This window comes from Pongo abelii, chromosome 6 (assembly GCF_028885655.2).
Source record: "Pongo abelii isolate AG06213 chromosome 6, NHGRI_mPonAbe1-v2.0_pri, whole genome shotgun sequence".
NCBI lineage: Eukaryota > Metazoa > Chordata > Mammalia > Primates > Hominidae > Pongo > Pongo abelii.
Window position 1 is genome coordinate 133,766,793 of NC_071991.2, and position 26,190 is coordinate 133,792,982.

Consider the following 26,190-nt stretch of genomic DNA (forward strand, 5'->3'; position numbering starts at 1 on the left):
TCAGGAGAGGTGCCAAATGTGATATTTCACTGCTTTAAATAATCAGATACTTGTGAGTCACGACTGGTGCTTGGGACGCCAGTCTGTTGGGTGTTTGTTGGTGCTGAAGATTACTAACAAGAGAGCAGAACATGATAGGTGAGAGTTAATAGCAGGTATGTTTCACTTTATTATGTGTGTACTTGAGATGGGGTAGGGAGTGAGAGAATTTCAAGACAAAGTTTTCCAGTTCTCTGTACTAGCCAGAATTCTTAGGGCCTAGATGAAATTCACCAGCTATTTAAGCATAGACTAAATGGTCATTTGTTGGGGGTTCCATAGCATTAATTCTTTACTGAATGAGAGATTTGACCAGGATAATCTACAATGTTTTCTAACTTTGAATTCCTTCATACTAATAAAATCATGTTGGTGGAATGGGAGTGGTGAGAGGCAGAATGATGGAAGAAGGGGCATGGATGTTTTATGTGGAAGAAAAAGTTCTCTAGGATTAAAATTAGTAGTAAAAGGCAGTAGTTACTGCCTTTGAAAAAGGAATGGAAATAAATTTAATACTATGCCAGTTGATATTTTATCAACTCCAGCCTGTGATCTTGCAAGTAATGTTTTATGTACAGCACCAAAATATCTGGTCATCTCAGTGAGAAGATTAATCAACTAATTATTTGGGGGATGAGTCTTTTATTTCCAGGGGCTACATCAGCATCTTTGCATAAAATGCTGAAGACGTGAAATGCTCAGTGTGCCATTTTCATTAACAAGATGAGAAAAGCTTGAATTCCATCACTGTGAACTAGTTTGAAATTTGGCAAGCTATAGTCCTATTTTAACTTTACAGTTTTTATAAAATAAACAATATTTGAAGGGTATTTTGAACTGACATTGTTAACTTAGGAGGTAACAGAACTTGTGCAGTTCAAAGTCAAGAACTATATATTGCCCTAAAAGAAATAGATGGACTTCTCTGGTAAAGTTCATTGTACTTGAACTGTGACTCCTCTTGGGTAAGGGGATGGTAAGGCCTAATAGCAATAACCAGATTCCTAAGGCCCAGTAACCTGAGGACAATTACAGAAATAACAAATTAGGGGCCTGCAGACCTGTTTTGACTGGCCTACATAGATTTTTTTAATTAAAAAATTTGTTGTAAACATAACTCTGATTTTTTTTCTTACAAAATTTTCTGACTTTTCTTAATATCATCAGACAGTATGGTGACACAGTGCCCAAATTCTTCAGTGGCAACTATTAGGTGCCCCTGTGTAGCCACTAGCATTTTTAGATGGGGGAGCACTCATTAGTGTGTCATCTTACCCATCACTCCCTATAGTCTGATGGGTGTCAGTCATTGATATTCCTAAGGCCCAGTAACCTGAGGACAATTACAAAGATAACAAATTAGGGGCCTGCAGACTTGTTTTGATTGGCCTATATAGATTTTTTTAAATTAAAAAATTTGTTGTACATATAACTGTCTGATTTTTTCATACAAATTCTGACTTTTCTTAATAAAATCAGACAATATGGTGATACTGGGCCCAAATTCCTTAGCGGCAACTGTTAGCTGCCCCTGAGTAGCCACTAGTATCTTTAGATGGGAGAGCACTCAGTAATGTGTCATCTTACCCATCACTCCCTGTAGTCTGATTGGTGTCAGTCATTGATATTGTGTAATGTCAGTCACTGAATTTATATCTGGTACTATAAGATATTTTACTTTACTGACTATGGCATAGAACTTTTATCTCCAGAATCTTCATCTTATCAGAATTATTTTTCTCTCTGTCCATCCAGATAGTTTTCTGGAATGTTGGGCATTAATGATTTCTGTTGGCTGAGGATTTCTGTTCTGTTGAATCTGTATTTGGTAATTAGCAGGAATTTTACCTTTATACAAGCAGTCCTCACATGAACATAATCTGTTACATGGTAAGTACATCCCTAGGTATGCACTTGGTTCATTATTTGCTTCCTTGGTCAGAATCAAAACATAAACTGGTCAAATATATTTTCCCTAGGGATTCTTGTAGAAATGGCTTTCCGTGGAAGCTTCTAGAGTTAATTCCTCAATGTTGTATGTTTCTCAGGAAGTATTTCTTCAAGAAAAATTATTCAAGGTCTATATGCTTATCTAGAGGAAGGATGACGATCCCGACTCCTTTCCTTCTTGAGTTTCTTCTTTTGACTCAGAGTCGGTAACCTTGTCCCTATTGGCAGCTTCTCAATGAGAACACTGTAGAGCACATTATCTTTTCAGCAATGTCAAATTTGTAGGTTTCTAAGGAACTTGGCAATGGCTTCAAAATTTTCTACATTTGCATACTATGTGCAAAAGGACATATTTAAAAATAAAGCAATAGAAAAAAACTTGTCCTTAAAACTCAAAGCAAATATTCAACTTACACTCCACTAACAACTCAAATTAGAGCAATCTGTGGATAAAATTCATTGTATGCCACCTTCAATGAAAGCCTTGTTCAGTAGGTTTGACAGATCAAACTTACCTTCATGTCACAGGTATTCCCGTAGTGGAGAATATATTCATATATTAAAGTAGTTTCTACTACTATTTTAAATTCGACTTTTTGATGTCTATAAGTTTTAGATTAGAAAAACTCTATATTTAGGATGACAGAATTGTGTTACTGAATGATCAAATTGGGAATTATTATCAGGATTACTATATGTCAGAGCTGTCTAAATAGGCTTCAAACCAATGGGAATAAAACATTAAATAAGTTCAAAGATTTTGACCCAGAAATTCCACTTCTAAAAATTTGTTCTAAGAAAATAACTCAGGATTTATTTATAGATTTTCATGAAAAGATTCCCTGTAGAGTATTTTTTATTGCAATGATAAAATATGGGAAATAAATGTTTGCAAGTATGAGGTTAGCTAAATCACTTGTAATACATTCATATAACTTACACATTAAAAATAGTGTTTTAAGCAAAAAGCTTAGAAACATTCCAGATGCCCATTAATACGTTCTGGTTGAATACAAAGTAATCCATTCACACAATGGAATGCTGTGGCACTGTAAAAAGGAATGAGGAAGCTCTCTATTATAAGCTGATATGGAGTAACTTCCAAGATGTATTAGCAAGTGAAAAAAGTAAGATTCAGAAGGGTATATATAATATATAGCCACTTGTGTATATGTATGTATATTTATATAATAAAACATTCAGCAAAGAAAACAGGTATAAAAGCAAGATTTCTATGAAAATACCTTGTGAAATGACGTTGACATTTGAAACTAATGAAAGCTTTACATTTTAAAAATTAAATAAAAAAGATACAGTAGAGTAATTCCTACAAATTCAAAACTAAAATAAATGAACTTAACTACATATTAAGTTGATGACATTACTACAGAGAGAAAAAATTATATCTGGTTGCTTTAGAAACAATATTTTGACTATATATATTTAGTGTGATGTATTCTAAGGATGAATATAGTTGCAAACACATTTTGCAACTAAATTATTCAGTTTTTTTGTTGTTAGTAACAACATTGGTATTATTTCAAAACTCTTTTATATTTATTGTAGGATATAAATATGTAGTTATTTTAACATCAATAATCACAATTTTCAATGTAATAGAAGAGAGATAGAAGTAGAAAATCAAATAAGTGGAAATCTCATAGTATATAATTTTAATTGAGATTATCAGGTGGACTCTTTTTTTTTTCATTTCACAAATCGTATATTTCCTAGCTCTGTCCACTTAAAAGGATGAAAACATTAATTACCATTAATTAACAAGAGTATACTTAGTGCTCAGATTGCGACTTAAATATCGTTTTAAGTATTACTTACTTGCAGGAATGGCTTATTTCAGATCTGGGATAGAATGTTTTCAAGATTAGCCTGGGCCATATTGTGCCAGAAAGTAAGATAACTATGAAAGATGACTGTGTTGCATCAAGATAAAAAACATGAAAGAGCTACTATTTGCCAAAGTTGAGACAATTTTGCTTCAAAAAAGAATAATGAAAAAAACTTATTGAAACATGTTTATTATATTAAAGCCTATTAATTATAACAATACTAAGAGGAAAAAATGACCAAAAAAGCCCCAAATCCAAACAAGTTCACTGTGTGACGACTCCCCAAGACCATTCCCATGTTCAGTGATTCACTAGGAGGACTTACAAGATTCAGCATGTAGTGTAATCATGACTAAAATTGATTACAGTCAAAGAATACAAAGCAAAATAAGCAGGAAAAGGCACACGCAGTAAAGTCCAGGGGAAACCAAGCTCAAGTTTCCAGGAGCTCTTTCTCAGTGGAGTCACACACAGTGCATTTAGTGCTTCCCACAATGAGGTATAACAAAACGTGAAGTGTTGTCTATCAGGGAACCTTGTTAGAGACTCAGTGCCCAAGGTTTTAATTGGAGGCTGGTCACGTAGGAACGATCTGCCTAGCATGCACCAAAATTCCAGGCATAGGAAGGCTGGTATTCAGCACAAACCACATTGTTTCGACAAACAAATTTACGTACAATGAGCCACACTTATCAGTTCTGGCATTGTTAGGAGTCCTTCTGACTTCTAAGTTCCCAGATGCCAGCCAAAAGCCAATCTTTTAAGCAGCACTTTGTAAAGATATGCAGTCTCAGATCTGCTTTGTTAATACTGTTTTTGCATACTCATTTCATTAGACATCATTGAAAGTGAAGAAGGGAGTAAATCCTTACTCTGAAAATTGGCAATTAAAGAGAAAAAATTAAAAATGTATTGAGATCTTCCTCTATGAACTATATGTCAGAGACACCAAATCTAGCTAATAAAAGAAAGTTATCTGCAGAATTACAGCTAATAAATGTGAAAGAAATAATAGAACTAGAAAATTTTCACTGTGTAACTCATAATGGAAGAATTAATTCATGCAGTGGTTATCAATGGATGAATCCACGAAATAAATGGTAGATGGGAAAATATATCATGGTAGAATTATAATGTCACAATCTAAAGCAATTGATTAATGTTAGTATAATAAAAATAAGACAATCAGATATTATGTGCCTTGTGATGTGATACAATGTAAAGTACATATATTTCAGAAAACAAAATAATAGATATGAAACATTTATAAATATACCTTATCTAATCAAACCTCTAGAGCTAACTTTCATTTAGATAAATAAGCTAAATACTGTCACAGGAAAGAAAATAGATGCACCTAGGATATGGAAAATTGTTTTTTCAAACAAGTCAATGACTGGTGGAAAAAGAAGAAAGAAAAGATGACAAAGTAAATTGTGTAAATCTTGTTTGGATCCTGATTCAAACAACCCAATTATAAACAGACATTTTGAACAAAACTGGAGTAATTTGCTTATGGCTAAGTGGTAGATAAACCAAAAAATTATTGTTAATTTCTGTAGCATAAAACTGAAATTGTGATTATGTAAGAAAATGTAGACATTTTTAAAGAAGATGCACATGAAACATGTTAAAATAAAATACAATGAGGTCTGGCATTGAAAAATCTATCAGCAAAGAAAAATTAAAGAGATAAAACAGAGGATTTCAGTTTCTAGCTAGGGACCAGATTTAATCTACATCTTTAAACAAGAAAACCAGACAAAATATGCCAAAATCCAAAGATTAGACATTGGACAGCAGTCAGCATAGGACTGGAATCCTTGAGAGAAGAAAAACAAACCAGGCGATTCCAATAACTCTTATCTTGGAAGCAATTTCTAGGCCAGAGTGCATGAAGAGGGAATTCAAACAACTTTGTATTCTTCCTAAGTCAGTGAACTAGAGAACAAAGTTTGAGGAAGCCATGATGGCTAAAATTTTGGGGCAGAATACCAGAGATAAAAGAGCTGGAGAGACAGAGAGAGAGGGTGGGCCCTCTGAATATCTCTAGAAGGATTTCCTTCTGGCTGAATACAGAGCTGCACATGCGTATGAGGAAACCATCCAAGCCCAGGGACATCGCCACCAGAAATCTGTAAGCTGGATAATTCCTGGAGCTATTATAAGTCTGGGAACAATTCAGGTCTCCAGTAATCAGAGTGGAAAGATCTTCTAATACATAGGACTTCTAGCAGAATTTTCAGAAGGGTTTTAATAGTTGGGCTATATTACATAGGCAGCTCTAGATTTGCCCTAGTAAAATGTAAAAGCATGACTTAAAAGGATCAAATTGACTCACAAGTAAGTTAACTGCATGGCCAGAATAAAGTCAAACCACATTTTTTAAAATACAGAAAAACCCAGCAGCATACAAGAAACATACTATTCACAGTGTTTGGTAAACAATAAAAAATCACCAGACATGCAAAGATGAATGATGATATGACAAATGACCAGGAAAAAGAATCAATAAAAACAGACCCCAAATGCCAGAGATGATGGTGTTATTCAACAAGGATAAAAAAACCAGTGATTTAAAATATGCTATGTAATAGAGAAAAATTGAACATCTTGAAAATAGAATGGATATTTTACAAAAGACAAAATAGGACTTTCAGAAATAAAAGTATAGTATATGACATGAAAAAAAAACCTATCAGATGGGATTAATAGCAGATTAGATTCTACAAAAAATATCAGTGAACTTGATGGCATAGCAAATGATACAGCCCAAAGTGAAGCACAAATAAAGAATGGTTAAAAAAAAAAAGAAAATAGTCTCAATGAGCTGTGGGAAAATAATAAGCATTGAGTGTAATATAAGTACAATTAGTATCCCAGAAGGAGATAAGAAAGTGGAGGGAGGAAGCAGAAAAAAAAATCATTTAGAAATATTTCACATTTGCTGAAAACAATAAACCCACAAATCCAAGAAAGTCAGTGAACCTCAAGTAGAGGAAATATAGAAAGCCGTATCAAGGTACATTGTAAGCAAATTGTTAATAATTAAGTATAAAGAGAACATTTTAAAAGTTAACAAAAATAGTAACAATAGAATTATTAAAAATGATGTAAGCTATAAGACAAAAGATTGACATTCTTAAAGTTCTAAAATTTAAAAAATTTGTCAACCTGGAATTCTATCTCAATTCAGTATTTTATTTCTTGTATAGTTCGTTTATTTTCCTGTTCTTCATGGCAACACTAATGATTTTTTCCTAATTAAAAAGCGAAAGACTTTTTCAGGTACACAAAGCTGAGAGAATTTATCGCTGGTAGGCCAGCATATCAAGAAATGTTAAAGGAAGCTCTTCCTTTTGTTTTCAGGTAGAAAACAAAATGATACTGAATGGAAATATGAAAGTACATAAAGGGATAGCAGTCACTAGAAATAATAAATATGTAGGCAAACATAGAAGAGATTTTATTTCATTTTTAATTTATTTAAAAGGTAGTTGACTGCTTACAGAAAAATAAAAATTGCTATATATTGGGTGTTTATAGATGCAAAATGTGTGACAACAATAGCACAAAGGCTGGGAGGGGAAAATGGAAGTAGACTGGTGTAGCGTTCTTGTACTATATATGAAGTGATCTAATATTATTTAAAGTTAAAATGTAATCAGGATTTAAACTCTGGAACAATCACATAAAAATAAAACAGAGTTATAGATAATATACCACTGGTGGAGATAGGATAGAATTTAAGAAAATGCGGCCAGGTGCAGTGGCTCATGCCTGTAATCCCAGCACTTTGGGAAGCTGAGGCAGGCGAATCACCCGAGGTCAGGACTTTGAGACCAGCGTGGCCAAAATAGTGAAACCCCTTCTCTACTAAAAATACAAAAATTAGCTGTGTGTGGTGGCGGCCGCCTGTAATCCAAGCTACTCAAGAGGCAGGAGAATTGCTTGAACCCAGGAGGTGGAGGTTGCAGTGAGCCCAGATAGCGCCATTGTACTGCAGCCTGGGTGACAGAGCGAGACTCTGTCTCAATAAAAAAGAAAAGAAAATGCAGTGCAATGAAAGGCAGAATAGAAAAAAAGTAACGAAGAACAAATGAGGCAAACAAAAGAAACATCCCAAGAAAGTAGATTCAGACTCAATTACATTAATAATGATATTAAAAGTAAACGGAAATTCGTACAATTATAAGAAGACAACCCAACTGACAAAATGGACAAAGATTTAAATAGAGACTTTACCAATGAAGATATGGCTAATAAGCATACAAGAAGATTACTGACATCATTAGTCATTAGGAAAATGCAAATTAAAATCACAAGGAGGCTGCTGAGGTGGCTCATACCTGTAATTCTAAAACTTTGGGAGGCTGAGGCTGGAGGATCGCTTGAGCCCAGGAGTTCCAGAACAAACTGGACAAGATGGCAAGACCCTGTCTCTACCAAAAATTTTTTTAAAAAAATTAGCTAGGTGTGGTGTCACGTTCCAAAGAGGATATTCCCAAGTAGTCCCAGCTACTTGGGAGGCTGAGGTGGGAGGGTCACTTGAGCCCAGGAGTTTAAGGCTGCTGTGAGATATGATCACACCACTGCACTCCAGTCTGGATGACACAGCAAGACCCTGTCTCTAGAAAAAAATAAATAAATCACAATGATATACCATTTCATACCCACCGGAATGACTTTCATTACAAAGACAAACAATACCAAATATTGATGAGAATGTAGAGAAATGTGACTCTAAATTGCTGGTGTGAATGTAAAAACAGCCACTTTGGAAGACAATTTAGCAGTTTTTTTTAAAAAAAAAGTTTAATACACTTTAGAAGACAATACCACTCCTAAGTCCATCCAAGATAAATGAAAATCTATGTCTACACAGAGACTTGAAATTGAGTGTTTATATTACAGTAGTTACATCTAAATGACCCAACACATCCATTAACTGGTACATGGTTAAGCAAATGTGGCATATCAATGAAGTGGGATACTAGTAAAAAAGAGAAAGAATGAATATTGATACATGCTTTATCACGGATGAACTTCAAAACCATTAAGCTAAGTGAAGAAGGAGGAGGAGGAGGAGGAGGAGGAAGAGGAAAGGAAGCCAGGCAGGCAGGAAGGAAGGAAGAAGGGAGGAGGAGGAGAGGAGGGAAGGAAGGAAGGAGGGAAGGAGGGAAGGAAGGAGGGAAGGAGGGAAGGAAGGAAGGAAAGAAGGAAGGAAGGAGACCACCACGCAAAATACACATAGGTTTCAATTTATTTGAAATGCTTAGAAAAGAAGAATCTATAAGGACAGAAGTATATTGGTGGTTGTCTTGGTCTGGGCATAGAAATAAGAATTAATTGTAAATGGGCACAAAGGATTTTATATGATGAAAACATTTGAAAACTGGATTATGGAACCTAGTGAGTTTACTAAAACTCATTGAATTGTACATTTAAAATTGGTTAATGTATTGTATCTAAATTATATTTAATAAGCTTGTTAAATAAGAAGTAAATGAAGTAAACACTCAGAATAAAAGGCAGAGATTTTCAGATTGCATAAAAAAGCAGAACATAATTTATTTTGTTTAAAAGAAACACTTTATTAAAGGCTCAAATAAGTTAAAAGTAAAAAAATGGAAAATATATACTATTAAAACAATCATGAGTGGAAGCTGAAGTAACTATGTTAATATCAGACTAAGTAGATTCCAAACCAAGCAATATGAAAGAATCAAAGAGGATTATTTCATGATGATAAAAGGGTAAATTCATCAGGAGAATATAAACAGACTTAAGATGCATGCATCTAATAAACTAGCTTCAAAAATCTGTAAGCCAGAAGTAGAACTGAAAAAAGAAATATAAAAATCTATAATTAGAGTTACAGATTCAACCCTTATCATTTTAGTATTTGATAGAACCAATAAACAAAAGCCAACCTGCTCTAATGGGTATTTACAGAAAACTTCACTAAACAGCAGACAAACACACATTGTTTGAAAGTACACTTAGAAAGTTTATCAAGATCATAAACTGTGGCAAAAATTGAGACTCAGTACATTTAAAATAACTGAAATCAGACAAAGTTTTCTGAACACAATGGAATAAGACTAAAAATCAACAGACAGATAAATAGAAAATTCCTAGGCAATTGCAGTATAACCATATACTTTTAAATAACCCATGGACCAAACAAGATATCAGAAAGAAAATAAAAAGATGTTTTGACCAGATGAAAATGAAAACCAAATATATCAACATTTATAGGATAAAGCTGAAGTGCTTGGAGAGAAATTTATAGTACTAAATGCTTATATTAGAAAAGAATAAGAGTCTAAAATAAATAAGATTCACTGTGCAGGAGTTTGAAAAAGCACAAAAAAACAGAGACAAAAAGAAAGAAATGATAAGAAAATAATTACAAAGAATGCAGGCTTGTATGAACATGTAAGAATCACCTCATGTAATTCATCATCATATCATACTTAAAAAAATCTAAATAGGTACAGAAATAGCATGAGACAAAATTCAACATTCACTCATAATAAAAACCCTCCAAAAAAACAGAAATAGGAGGCTGGGCATGGTGGCTCATGCCTGTAATCCCAGCACATTGGGAGGCCGAGGCGGGCAGATCATGAGGTCAGGAGTTCAAGACCAGCCTCCCCAACATAGTGAAACCCCGTCTCTACTAAAAATACAAAAAAAAAAAAAAAATAGCCTGGCATGGTGGCACCTGCCTGTAGTCCCAGCTATTCAGGAGGCTGAGGCAGGAGAATCGCTTGAACCCAGGAGGCAAAGGTTGCAGTGAGCTGAGATCGCACCACTGCACTCCAGCCTGGGTGACAGAACAAGACTCAGCCTCAAAACAAAAACAAACAAACAAACAAACAAAAAACAAATAGGAGAGAATTTCCTAAAACTGATAAAGGGCATCTATGAAAAAACCTACAGCTAATATTACTTAATAAAGAATTGAATGTTTTACTCCTAAGATCAGGAAAAGGGGAAGGATGTTTGCTCTTACCACTTCTAGTCAACATTGTCATAGAGATTCTACCAGTATAATAAAGTAGGATAAAAAAGAATTATACATATTGGAAAGGAAATGAAACTGTCTTTATTCATAGGAAACAATTATTTGTGTACAAAATCCTAAAGATTGCACAATATCTACTAGAACCAATAAGTTAGCTTAGCAAAATAGCAAAACAAAGTCAAAATCCAACTGTATTTTATATACTACTGATGAATAATTGGAAAATAGTATTACACAATTCAGTGCCACTTACAATAACAGACAAATATGAAAACCTGGGAGATAAAATATCAAAAATATGTATACAACCTCTACATTATAAACTAAAAGGTGTTATTGACAGAATTAAAGAAGATGTACATAAATGGAGATATAAAATGATGTTAATGAGTCAGGAAACTCAATATTATTTTTATTTTAATTTCCCCAAATTTATAGATTTTTTGCAATCAGTAAAAATCCCAGGAGGATTTTACATAGAAATTAACAAAATGATTCCAAAATGTTTATGAAAATGAAAAGTCTTCGAATAGCCAAAACAATATTAGGCCTGACTGTGTGATTGGTGAAATATCGAATAGACCTGTATATCAAATGCCTTTCTTTCAAGTAAAGCCAGTAAAACACAGTAGAATTGTAAAATAGAGAAATTGCAGAGTAATCCTTTTCAAAAGGAGCCCAATATTTCAGAAATAAGTAAGTTGATGTTTAAATTACAGTTTGATTAATGTAGTAGGAGTTGAGAGAAAAAGTCATACACAGAGTTAAATACCCAAACCAGAATGGGTTCATGGGAATAGGATATGAAGGTCTGATGAGTTAACAAATACATTGTCAGGCACTGATATTCAAGAATCTATGTTATTTACTATTTGAGGATAACACCAAAAGTGTAGAAGCTATATTTGTTTGTTTTGGAAGATTAAGTTTACTTGGAAAATATAGAAAGACAGATGCATATAACTTAAGGGTATACTACAGATGCTCAGCCACATGCATATAAATGTATCCGTTCTGGAGGGATAAAGAAGAAATAATTACAAGTGGCTAAAACTCTTAGAAGCATTGGAGCTGGAAATGAGGGTGAACTGAATCAATATAATATCCTCTAATATTATTTAGAATTTTAATATTTATATATTTTATTCTTATAATAATGAGAAAATGACTCATTAAAACTTGTATCTGGGTCTACCCAGTGCCTAATATAGAGCCAAGCTTAGAAGAGGTACTTAATGAACAGTTGATGTCTTGTTACACGTGTAAAATAACTTTTAAGAGGTTAAATAGAATAATAATTTCAAATTAAAACTGTACAAAATAAGAATAGAGTGGAAAATGAGTAGGAACAGCAGATTTAATGGAAGGAGTTGCTTTAGTTGCATGATCATGGTGATTTTTGTTGTTTTGGTGAAGAGGGTATTACACATAAACAAATTTGTAAGCCCATTTTGTAAATGCTTCCCTAGGGGCTTTGGTATGCCCATCAGCAAGAGGTGAATCATGCAGAGAACTCCAGGGAAGAAAGCTAAACAGCAATTCACTTTCTTTCTGTGCTTTGCATTCAGATAGATATGCAAATAGGTTCAGTGAAGTGAACCTTGTTACAATATCACTTTGAAACTCATGTAAATTATTTTAAATGGACAGAATACAGACCAGCTCATGAGTTTAATTTAGCTCTTTTTTGAATCACGTGGTTTTGGTATCATTTTGAAGTGATGCTGATTAGTTCATTTGAAGGACATGCATAAAGCATAAAAGTATTTGCTTCTTTATGCTTATTTTATATGATACATGCATATGTCTGTTGAACACATTATATATAAATTTAAATAAACTATATGATTCTGAACAGTAAAAAACACTCATATATGTGTATATACGTATGTATATGTATATGTGATCTATCTATATATCTGTCTATCTCTCTGTCTATCTATCTGATTAATCATCTCCTGGTTTTCCTAGAGAAGAATAACCCATTCAACCTTTGGGCCTAACACAAGAATCTCATTTACTTAATACATTCATTCATTATTTTATTCATTCTTCTATGTCCTAGGTGTCATGGGTTTAAGAAAAATCAAAATAAAGGAAAATAAAACTTTCCAACATTACCTAACTGGTCGCTTCTTAACTGTTTCTGAAGTCAGTTCTAGCTGCCACCCACTAACTTATAGCTAATTAAGTTTAAGAAAGACAGTTAATTGATTGGTGAGTTGTGAGTCATATCAAAATCCAGAATCTTTCTCCATGTTTTCCCAGAGCTAATAGGTTGGTGCAAAAGTAAATAGCTTGGATAATCATAAAATGAGTTATAATTCTTCAAAATAATATCACTGAAACTGTAAAGGGAGAGAAAGAAGAGGTACATTGTCTCTTTTCCAAAAGACATAACTGAAACTTTTGTATCTGTCTCTTATTCTATGATTCCACAGTCTCTTTTGGCCTTAATTTTTCTAATACACAGAATGACGACTAGGATTAGAAACAAGAATCCTCAGAAGATTGTTGTCAGGATCAAAGGAGTGATAGGAAGGTAGAGAAGATAAGTACACCACCATATCTCAAAGTATGTTACTCAAAACATGCTTACTACTGGAAGCATGGCCCTTGTTTCAGCAGCAGTGGCATTGCCTAGAGCTTGTAGAAGTTGCAGAAGCTTAGGCATCCTGCAAACAGAATGAATTAGAATTAAGGGAGGAGACCACCCCTCATATCGTCTTATGCCCAATTTCTGCCTCCAAAGAAAGAAGTAAAAACTAAAAGGCAGAAATGAAATCCACAGGCAGACAGCCCGGCGCTGCACCCTGGGCCTGATAGTTAAAGATCGACCCCTGACCTAATCGGTTATGTTATCTATAGATTACAGACATTGTATAGAAATGCACTGTGAAAATCCCTATCCTGCTTTGTTCCGATCTAATTACTGGTGCATGCAGCCCCCAGTCACGTACCCCCTGCTTGCTCAATCAATCACGACCCTCTCACACGCACCCCCTTAGAGTTGTGAGCCCTTAAAAGGGACAGGAATTGCTCACTCGGGGAGCTCGGTTGTTGGAGACGTGAGTCTTGCCAATGACCCCGGCGAAATAAACCCCTTCCTTCTTTAACTCGGTGTCTGAGGAGTTTTGTCTGCAGCTTGTCCTGCTACAGAATCTGCATTTTACAGAAATCCTCCAGGTATTTTATATGTCCATAAACATTTGAGAAGCATAGGATTTAAAAATAGACTTGCTTGAGAAAGAGGATTTTTTTGAGGAAATGGACCACCCAAAGTTCATCCAGAAGTGGCACACTGTCCTATATCATGGGGACGCCTGCAGGGATTTGGAAATAATTGCAGGATGTAGGCAGGTTTGTGTTCCCAGAGAGGGATCCTGCCTCCTCATCTACCTTCTTCAAATGCAAATATGAGCTAGAGCTCAGGCAAAGGGTTTAGACAGCAACTGCAAAGAGTTGTCTGAGCCCTAGCTGATGGTACCTGGTGACTTTCTGAGAAATTAATTTCAGGTTATTGGAGGACATGGGACGCTGGTAACATGGCAGGTTAATTTGGATACAATCAGCTCTTACCGGAAATGGGAAACTCCCTTTCTCATGACCTTGCAGAGGTTTTCTTTGGACAATCCTGGGTCTCTCCCCATACATTAAATAGGATTTTATATATATATATATATATATATAAGGGTCCATGTATTATTTATTATACTGTGTTACAGTGCCTGCCCCATGGTAGACCTCCATAAATAATCACTATCATTTTTATTTATATCCATAAAAACAAATGTTGGCAGTCATCATTGACTTATAGTTTGCCCAGACTCAACCAAATCACCTTGTTATGGGATGAATTTTATTCCTCTCCCCACTAAATTCATATGTTGAAACCTTAATCCTTAATTTGATGGTATAGGGAGACAGGGCCTGTGAGGAGGTGATAAAGATTAAATGAGGTCATAAGAATGGGTCCCTAATTAGAGAAGGCAGGTGCCTTTATAAGAACAGGAAGAGACACCAAAGCTTCTTCTCTTTAAGGACACTGAGAAAGACTGTGTGAGCACACAGCAAAAAGGTAGCCATCTACAAGCCAGGAAGAGAGCCCTCATCAAAAATTGACCATGAGGGCACCCTGATCTTAGACTTTTGGCCCCCAGAACTGTGCAAAATACTTCTGTTGTTTAAATCACCCATTCTATAGTACTATAGTACCCATTCTATAGCCTGAGCTAATACACTCCTTTATTTTCACCATGTTTAGTCACCTCTCCCTTGTCCTATATGTGTAAGTTTTTTTTTCACCAAATTACAGAACTATGCTTTTCTCCTGTTAAATTTTGTCTATTATGATCAATAGAATTCAAATCAAAGCAGTCTGTTCTTCTATTTTATAATAAATTATTGTGCACAAGATTTTTGCTCATACTACTACAATCCCTTGTGTTTGCTGCCCATCAGCCCAACTGTTTTCTCTCTCGCCATTCTCTTGCTTCTACTTTGTTTTTTCTTGGGCTCTGTGCTCATTAGTTTATCAGGAGATCCCTCGTGTCAAAAGGGAAAAAAGGGAATGGTGTGAAGGTCACTGGAAAAGTTGGAGATAGAGCAATGGTTCTCAACCTTCACTGCATATTTGCTGATATCTGGTTCACGTCCAAAGACATTCTCATTTAACTTCACATAGGTGCTGTCTTAGGATTGGGAGTTTTAAAAGATTCCCAGGAGATTCTAAGCAGTCAGTTGAGACAATTCATTGTAATTTTCAGCCAGAATGATTATAACTCAAACTGGTGAGATTATGTGCATACCTGCCTGGTGGGGACTGCCTTATGGAAAGGTTTGGAAATGCTAACCAGGCTAACAGTTTTGGGCATCTGTCCATAGAGTCTTTCTGAGTTTTGTGTAATCATGTGTAAATTGGGACCATCCTACGCCTGTATCAGCTTAATTATAGTCCTGCACTGCATAATGCTGTCGAAGTAAGTGACGGGCCACATTTGTGACAAGGTGCCCGAAGATTATAAGGGAACTGAAAAATTCCTATCACATAGTGATGTTATAGCCATCCTAACATCATAGTGCAACATGTTGCTCATGTGTTTGTGGTGATGCTGGTGTAAACAAAGCTACTGTGCTGCCAGTCGTATAAAAGTCTAGCAACACAATTATGTACAGCAATACATAATCCTTGATAAACAACTTTTACTGCTTTATGTATTTACTATACTACATTTTAAAATGTCATTTTACAGTGTATTTTTCTATTTATATTTAAAAAGTGTTAACTGTAAAACAGCCTCAGATGGGTCCTTCAGGAGGGAATCCAGAAGAAGGCATTGTTATCGTAGGAGGTGACAGCTCCATGTATGCTCTTGCCCCTGAAGACCTTCCAGTGGGACAAGATGTGGAGGTGGAAGATGGTGATATTGATGATCCTGACCCTGTGTAGACCTAGGCTAATGTGTGTGTTTGTGTCTTGTTTTTAAGAAAAGTTTTAAAAGTAAAATAATGAAAAGAAAAAAATTTTAAAAATAGACAAAAGCTTATAGAATACAGATATAAAGAAAAAAATATATTTGTGTACCTGTACAATGTGTTTGTGTTTTAAACTGTTACCAAAAAAGAGTCAAAATGCTAAATAAAAAAAGTTTGTAAAGTAAAAACATTACAGTAACCTATGGTTAATTTATTATAGAAAGAAAAATATTTTTATATAAATTTAGTGTAGCCTACTTGTACAGTGTTTATAAGATCTACAGTAGTGTACAGTACTGTCCTAGGCCTTTACATTCACTCACCAATCACTCACCACTCACCCAGAGTAGCTTCCAGTCCTGTAAGCTGTATTCATGGTAAGTGCCCTATACAAGTGTACCATTTTTTTCTTTTATACTGTGTTTTTACTTAACCTTTTCTATGTTTAGATACACAAATACTTTTCATGTGTTACAAGTGCCTACAGTACTCAGTATACATACACAGTACTCAGTATACTATGATGCTGTACAAGTGCTAGGAGAAATGGGCTATACCAAATAGCCTAGGGGTGAGCAGGCTGTACCATCTCGGTTTGTGTAAATATACTCTGTGAGGTTCACACAACGATGCATTTCTCAGAACTCATCCCCATTTTTAAGTGATAGATGACTGTACTAGGTTTACTATTCACATAAGAGGTCAGCAGGCAGGAAAGAAAGAGCCAAGTCTTTCTGAAGAGTTATCTCGGAGAAGTGCAGAGTGGCGTTCTCATCCACATCATTCATTTTTTCATTGGGCAAACATTAACTGAGCATTTAGTGCCAGGCACTGGTTGTACAGTAGCAAAAACTTTACCCGCAATAAAGCTTATCATCTATTAGAAAATACAAATATTAAAGAAATAATCAAAGAAATAAATTTATACCTAAAATATCATAAGGCCCATGAAGGAAAGTTCATGGTGTTATGCAAGAGTAGAAGGGGTCTTGATTTGGCTGATAGGCATTTCAGGAAGGCAATCCAATGTCTCTGGGAAGCTAGAACTTTTCTGTGGCTCAGAGCAGAGGAGTTCTCTAGTCTCTAGTGTCTCCTGGAGGTTTAGGGTATCATCAGAACATATAAGCCAGGATATGGGGCTCCTGGAGGGGGTGGGCTGACCACTTCTTCCTCCCACTCCCACACTTTCTTCTGCCCTTGTTTCAGACTCTCAAATCAGCCCATTATTACACCCCACCTTCCCATTCCACCATCACTGCCTGCTCCTCCCCCTCCCTCCTCATCCTTTTTCCTTGCTAAAGTTTTAACATGGCTTTTCTTTCTGACTGTTACCATAGATCCTGACCCAGAAGTCTCACCTACTTTGGTTGTACTGGAATATTAATTGCATAGTTTGAAAGAGAAAAAATAATACTCTATTTCATAAATACTGAAGATACTTTTTAATTTAAAAGGTGTTCTCAAAAATGTGTGATAAGAGAGGAAAGGGGAGGGTGTATTGTGTAGACTAAGATGATACACAAACACATCTGGGAAAACAGGAGGAATGCTTTGCAATAATAGTCAGCTGCTTTCTGTGTGCAACAAGGTTTGTGTGCTTCTTGGAGAAAGTATTGGGAAGAAAGAAGGCGAGTACGTTTATATTTTGAGTGAGGTCGTTAATCTTGTCAATTTCACACATATTACTCATTGCTTTTGAATTAGTTTGAGATAATGTTTTTATCTCAATAAGGATAATTTTGGTGATTTACTGTTAACATATAGGACAATAAAAATAAAAGGATAAAAGGCTAGATAATCCCATTACCCTTAAATAGTCTGTTATAAAGTTTAGGTTCTTTTATCATAGAGATATTAAGCAACTTGTAGAGAAGCTCTTTGGGAAATAATATCATCTTAAATAAGACTACTGTCAAAATAGCTATCTTTTCCATTTGTTAGCATCTAACCTACTTTTATCTTTATATTTAACACGGATTTCTTATAGGTAGGTGGCATTATCTTCTTATTATTTAACTGTTAACTATTAACTTTTGTTTTTATTTAAGTTCAGGAACTTTGCAGATCTCTTATTAACTCTTCAGTTAATAATGAGGTAAGTCTTAAGTAAATATTCAAATTTTATCTAAGATTTTTTTTCACTTAATAGTGCAGTTGTGAGTTCAGAGAAGACATTGAATAAGGATGAGAGGTGATTGATAAAGGGAGAAATGTGGAAGAATATTTTTTCCTATTCAAATATATAAAATTTTACCTATTTAGAGATTTTTAAAGTTTATTTTCTGCATTTTTAAAAACTTTTAATTGATTATTTTAATGGACACATTGTAATTGTATATATTTATAGGGTACAACTTGATATCTTGATATATGTTGTATGATGATCAAATAAGGATAGTTAGTGTATTCATCACCTCATGCAGTTCTGATGAAGACACCAAAAGCAATTGGGACAAAAGCAAATTTGGCAAATGGGATCTAATTAAACTAAAGAGCTACACAGCAAAAGAAACTATAAACAGAATAAACAGACAACCTACAGAATGGGAGAAAATTTTTGCAAACTCTGCATCCAACAAAGGTCTACTATCCAGCGGGAGGGATCACAGAAAATAACTTATGGGTACTAGGTTTAATACCTGGCTGATGAAATAATTTGTACTGCAAATCCCCGTGACACGAGTTTACCTATATAACAAACCTGCACATGCACTCCTGAACTTAAAAGTTAAAAAAAAAAAAGAAGAGAAAAAATGGTTTAGACATTCAAAAAACTAATAGGTATTTTAAAAATGTAACTAATAATAGAAATTGGTAGGTAGCAAGCACTTACAATTTCACAAAGCATATGTGGATGTATTATTCCATTTAAAGAACAAAGCCCGGAGTGGGGAGACACTCATATAATGGAAACACTGAAACTCTGAGATTGATCCGGACTCATAAAGTTCCCTAATGGCCAACCTAGGACATGCTCAGACTTGGAACTGTTTAGCTCCACGTCTCGTGGTCTTTATATGTGTCACAGATAAGAATCAGACCGTGACAGACACAAATCATGTGAAGCGGTGTCCCTCTCTCTCTCTCACCCATTGATCCCCCGCAGTTGTGGATGTGATTCTCCTTCCTAGTAAAAGAAACTTGCAATCAGAGTATGTGTCCACTAGAGGGCCGAACTCCGAATTCGCCGTTCTGCTGTAGAGCCCAAGTAGACAATGCCATCAATTGCTCCAAGCTCTCTTTCATCAGCTTTGTACCACCTGATTCAAACGCTAAAGCCCTGGGCATAGAGTGCAATGAAAAACACTCTTAATTCCAAGTGGAAAAAATAAAAGTTGTACTTTTCCCTGCTTGTCGATGCCTTCTCTGTGAAGTATGTTGTAAACTGTGGCACCCCATAGAGCATGGTGTCTCACTATTAAGCGAAGCCTTTTCCTGTTTCTGATGTTTGCTGGGTTGGCAGGAAGAAAAATATCAGTTCTATTTTTTAACCATACTATTTCTGTTGCCCTAACAGACTCCAGGTAAATTAATATACTTTGAATGAGTCATTAGTTTCCATTTGCTAGAGTTCATGAAAATGAAAGCATGAAACATTTTATAGAAATTCCCTGAGGCACAGAACATCAAACCTGGGAAAGACGTTAGAGTCCAGATTCCTTATTTTATAGACAATAAAACCAAGTTTGAGAGCAGGGGATGACTTGCCCTTAATTACCCAGCTCACCTAAATCAGAGGCTGACCCAGAACCCAGGTCTCCTGTTTGCATGGTTCCATCATACCTAGATTTTTTTTTTTTTTAACACTGGTCCATAGAATCCTTTGGTGGTCTGACTTTCATGTTAATAAAGCCTGATCAGAGATTCTTGATTAAGTATATTGTTCACATATATTTTAATTTCCATTAGGAAATACTAACTATTTTACCACATCAGTCAGTCTACAGCTAGAGAAGACTGGGGGGATCTTGCATCCTTATGCCAGTTAGGTCTTCTTGCACACAATTCCTGTGAGCATCCTAGAGATCCATGCCTGCTCATTCCTAGATTTGCAGAGATGGAGAGCTCACAGTTTTGAGGTTACCTAATTCTATTGATTGAGCAATGTTGATTAAGGATTCCCACCTTACTTTAGTTGGGGGAGAGAGAAAAGTTTGGGAAATGGGATTGGGGGTAGGAAGTAGGGAGAATAATTTAAGATTACTGTCCTTTCTTGTCTGATGATGAAGAAGTACAGAAGGATTGGGTGATTCATCTGAGATTCTGAAATTAGATGTCAGAATACGCATTATATAATGCGATAGAAGTCTCGTTAGGCTAGTAGTCAAATACGGTAAGTACTGACTCCATGATATAAGGGGCTGCTCAAATCTGAGAGTCACCCAAACACCTTCTTTCTTCAAATCTCTCTCTAATTCCTCCCTAAGTATTGTCTAAATAGCCCTTCAATATATTCCCCTCAACTCTTTCCTATCACTTTTGCTTTTTTCATCCAGATATGCCCAGCACCCTCCAGTTTGTCCCCAATATTGTAGTTTTCTGGACCTTTCCCAAAAGCAAATACAATCTTGCATCTTTTCTGATTAAAATCCTTTATTGGCTCCCCCACTGTCCATACTGATAGCTGTTCAATTGCACTTTGGAGGTGAACAACTCCATTTTTGGAGCCAGAATATGTCCTTTTACTTTCCCACTATTTGCTTCCTCACCTAGGAGACTCCTTGTCTAGCTTGTCCTTTCTTCCTTGCTGAAATTAAATTTCTCTGTGATAAAAGAGGCTGGAAGCTGAGGAAGGTTTTGCAGGAATTGCCCCAGCCATAGCTACATGCTGCAACAAGATGCATGGTATTTTAAGTTATGAGTAGCAGAAGCCTGTACATAATCAGAAAGATTCTAAAATATTATACCTCTAAGAAAAAAATAATATACACACATGAATGTACATATATCTCTGGACAGAGCAGCCACTAGGCTCCTGATGTGACTTGCTCTACATTCCTCGCCCCCTGGGGAACCACACAAGTGTTTTGCAACCTCCTTTCTCACCTCTGCCTACCATGCTGTGTTGCCTCTGAACATTTATATTCCACCTCCTTCTTTTATTTGTGGTAATTTTATACATGACAGCTACTAACTAACTAAGGGAAAATGATAGAGGGTCCTATTTAAAAAACAAATGCAAGCCTGTTAGTAGAAGCATAATCCCTGTAAATAGTATAGCTTTCTCAGCTAAAAATTTAAAGCAGGAAGGTTTTTTTTAAAGTAAGGGAAACTGGGGCTTCATTTCATCTCAGATTCCTCATGAATACATCTTGGAGTTTCATGTAGCTATATTTTTAAACTCATATCCAGAGGCACACCCCCTTCACCAACATATATAAAAGATGATGAGGGGATTTTTCTTATCTTTACATAAGAGCAGGAGTCTGAACCAAGTTTGGGAGGTCATTCAGTAACACATTCACTCAGCATGTATTCCTTCCATAGCTCCCAGAGATCAGGTACCTTGCTAACTCTTATGGTTGGAGATACACAGATGATGGAAACTTGTCCTCCATCCCCTCACACTGAGAGGAGGCAGGGAAACTGACATGTAAACAAATGTGCACATGACTTGCTATATGCTATAATAGAAATACTTGCCAAGTACTGCATGAATAGAGCAAAGGAAATCCTAATGATTCAGATGGCAACTGAAGTCGACTTCCTGGAGATGATGATACCACACTGACAGAGACTCAAATATGAAAGAGGCAGAAATGTCACTCAGAAAGGGGCAGCATGAGCAAAAGTACTGGGTTTACTTTATCCTGGCATATGTAGTATTGTGGATCATATTAGTGTGGTCTGATGGATTATAGTTTCTTAAGGGGAGATTTTTAGCCAAGAACCACTTATGCACTTCAGAAAGTTGGCTGAGCAGTTATACAAACAATTTCTTTATCATTACCTTCTTCATATGCCCTTTGGAAAAATATTTATTAGCCTCTTTTAATTAAAATATTAGCATTTTATGTTAACTCTAAGTAAGTATAAGGTGTCAGGAGATATTACTCTATCTGATTAGGTAATATATCATCGTAATCGCATCCATGGTATGACATCCAGATCAATTTCCAGTTGACAGAAGTGAGAGGAATCCTACCTTAAAATTATGAGGGGAAGTCTACCTTAATGGTATGGATGCTGGACAGCTGCCTTTTATAACCTCTGGTCTAAGTTAGAAATATGAAAGGAAACAAAGCCTAGTGAAACTTAAATATCCCATGGATTTATTTTCATCCTCAGTGGTGATAAAACACCAAAACTTATGTTTCTCTGTGATAAGGATCTTGAGCATAGAAGAGTGAAGCCAAGAAAGCAAAGAAAACTCTGTAAGTCAGTCAATTCAAAAAGCATTTCAGTGTTGAAACTCCCTAGAACTTGTTTATTCCTGTCCAAGCAGAGGAAGACATATGCTTTTGGGGAATCCTTGGTGAAATACTGTGACCTAAACTTTGGTTTGTGACCTGCAACCCAGGAAGAAGTAAAGGTGTATTTGGATGCTTGTCAAGTAGAAGTCTTCCTATGTGTTTTGTTTGTTTATTTTTGGTTGTTTGTTTACTAAAGGGAGTTTACCACAAGCTAGAGAATTTTTGAGGACCCAATAGCACTATGACGAGACTTGATTTTTAACTTAATCCTATGGATTGAAGAGAAAGTAACTGTTGCTATGAAAATCGATGCTATTTATTTATTGTCCATATGCTGTTTGAAAGCATTTAGAGAATCTTGAGGCACATGCATCCTGCTCTGGGAAACATGGGCCTGTATCTATTCCCACGATTGCATTTTCTGCCAGTCCAACCTTGAATTCCTACAGAATCCTGATATCTATGCTAAACCCTTGCCTTAGAACCGTGGTAATTTTATAAGGAGCTTTTTTACTTTTCAGATGTCAGTATCAGATTAATTATTTCATTGGTTCTGAAATGCCTTGTGCTGATTCTTGTTTCTATCTATAATCTATCTATCTATCATCTATCTATCTATCTATCTATCTATCTATCTATCTATCTATATCTATCTATCATACAGTTTTGTGAGTTAGTAGGTGAATTGGCTTGCAAGATTTCCATTGTCTTCCCAGATGTTGGTAGCCACTCACACTTCTTTCCATCTGTTTCTACTTATTATGTTTATTGGCTGTTGACAACTAAGGCTAGGTAGGTCTGCATGAGTTTTAATTATTTTTAGCTAGCTTCTTATCTTTTGCTTAACATATGACATTGTATTGATGTTTCTTTCTAGACAGATTTAAAATCTCGGAAATTTAAGAGTGTTTAAAGCAGTTTAAAAACTCTAGTCTTAAACAAATAATCTGTACAACAAACCCCCATGACAGAAGTTTACCTGTGTAACAAACCTGCACCTGGACTACTGAATTTAAAAGTAAATAATAATAATAATAAAGTAACTAAAATAAAAAATAAAGTTACCAAAAAGGCAATAGAAGAAATAAAAATAATTATATAAACATTAAAGTTTGGAGGGTATTGTAAAATAACAAGAAAAGTATAAACTTGACTGTCTAATTGAATCTTTAAATGTCTCTAAATTCCCTTTTTATTATTTTATTATTTGTACCCCCATAATCTTTTGCATAATTGACAATCTTTTAGTAATAATATTATAACATATGTGTTTGGCATTTGAAGAATTAGCATTTAAGTAATGAAGGTAATAGAATGCATAAAGTAGACTTAATGAGACTTTTAAATCATCATAAATGTTTATATTTGATAATTCTTATTTTGTGTTTTGTTGAGGGCCAACAATTGGTCATTGTCCCATAGGTAGGCATGACGACACATATTTTTCAGGGTTGAAACATGGGAGTGAAGACTGCAGGTTACAACTTGCCAATCCGTTCATTTGTTGGGTGGACATCCTATTGTCTTTTGACTATTGCTATCCTAGTCACACTGCACAAAATGCCAGATAGAGGTAAAGTGCATTGCAAAAATAGTAAAAAATAAAATTAAATGTCTGGACACTTCTCAATATTTTCTATAAAAAAACATAATGCACACTTCATATTTTTAAATGGGCCTTGCTAAATGAAACCCACCTTTCTTTCTTTCTTTCTTTCTTTCTTTCTTTCTTTCTTTCTTTCTTTCTTTCTTTCTTTCTTTCTTTCTCTCCTTTCTTTCATTTTTTCTTTGTACATATGTGAGGCAACACTGCTTGGGTAAAGTCTCTCTGTTCTATTTGTCTCTGTCTCCTCCTGTATCTCTTATGGTAAAATGGTTGGTAAGCTGGTGAAATGAGAGTTCTGTAAAGACTTTTGCCAGTTAATTGAAAAAATACACACATCTGTAGCAGATACATTCCGGCTTTGTCTATGTGGCACACCTAAATAACTTTTCTGTTGTTACATTTTAATTCCGATATAAGAATAGGACAATGGCCAAATAGTCAAGCAGATCACTGCCCAGTTTATTGGAATCTATTTTTACCTGACAGGAATAATTTTCTCAGATATGTCGTGACTTGGCTATTTCAATAACCTGCAAGAACAAATTAAATCCTCCCATATTTCAATCAAATTGATGTTGTAGGAGTCAGTGATTGTTTCAGTTAAACAATGAATTGACTATGACTAAGGACTGTCACTCTCTACCCATTATTCTGTCATAACTGTGTTTCTACAGATTATCACAAAATCAAAGAGTAGACAAATGTAAGATTACAATTAAATGCAGAAGATTTGCAAAAACAGTTCACTGCTGGTTCAATTACTTTGGATCATGTTGATGCTACTTGGCTTCCTGCTGGACACAAGGGGTAGTGAGTTTGACTCGTTTCGCTGAGGATTCTGGGAATGTTAGGGACGGTAAGACATCTGTCCATATTAAGGGATAGAGTCCAAGTGAATGAAAAGGAGATGCAGAGTGAGAATTCTTTGCAAGACTGTCTCATTCATGTCCCCGACTCATGGCTTCAAGCAGTTCAGTGCTCTGCAGCCAAACTTATCCTTGTGAGCAATTTGATTGGATAGACAACTGATCTAAAATTATTGACTTGCCTTTGCCCTTTTGAGTATGTAATGAGAAACTGATAATTTAAGTATATTTTTTCTTTCTACCTTTTAAATTTCTAATTGTGCTGACCTGAGCTAGATATTGATTGAAGAAAGAAGTGACATCAAATGAGGATGACAAGTGGTATCTTCAATAGACTAATTGAAAGTAATATGTCCACATGTATAGACTCTGTCTCTCTGGGAGAGGGTGCACAAAAAAAAAGAGGTAAATAATATAGGAAAAAACAATACCTCTAATTGGGGTGGTACTCCTACCTGACTCCCGGTTAAACTGCCACCCTAGGCTAAGTTCTTTTTCACATCTATCTGCAAGGAAAGAATGCTCACACTATTTTTTTTTTTTTTTTTTTTTTTTTTTTTTTTTTTTTGAGACGGAGTCTCGCTCTGTCGCCCAGGCTGGAGTGCAGTGGCGCGATCTCGGCTCACTGCAAGCTCCGCCTTCCAGGTTCACGCCATTCTCCTGCCTCAGCCTCCCGAGTAGCTGGGACTACAGGCGCCCGCAACCACGCCCAGCCAATTTTTTGTATTTTTAGTAGAGATGGGGTGTCACCGTGTTAGCCAGGATGGTCTCAATGCTCACACTAATTTTATGTCTAAACTAGCCGGAAGTAAGGACTGGAAGGGGGAGGTGTGGTGAAGGAGAAGGTGTAGCGCAAGTTCACTGATGACGGTCTACATGGTGTCCTCAAGGGGTTATCTAAAAGGGGTAAAGGTGTTATGTGTTTTCTCTCAGTTCAGCATGACTACTGATCCCAAAAGGT

The 26,190-nt window shown here is 35.5% G+C and overlaps 1 long non-coding RNA gene across 1 annotated transcript in view; it reads left to right on the plus strand.

The window, feature by feature from the left end:
* The window catches only part of LOC134761726 (uncharacterized), a 340,301-nt gene that overhangs the window by 293,041 nt on the left and 21,070 nt on the right, over positions 1–26,190 (plus strand). The window contains exon 4 of the long non-coding RNA XR_010140792.1: positions 18,393–18,439. This is a non-coding gene — a long non-coding RNA (uncharacterized LOC134761726). The remainder of the gene's footprint in view (positions 1–18,392; positions 18,440–26,190) is intronic.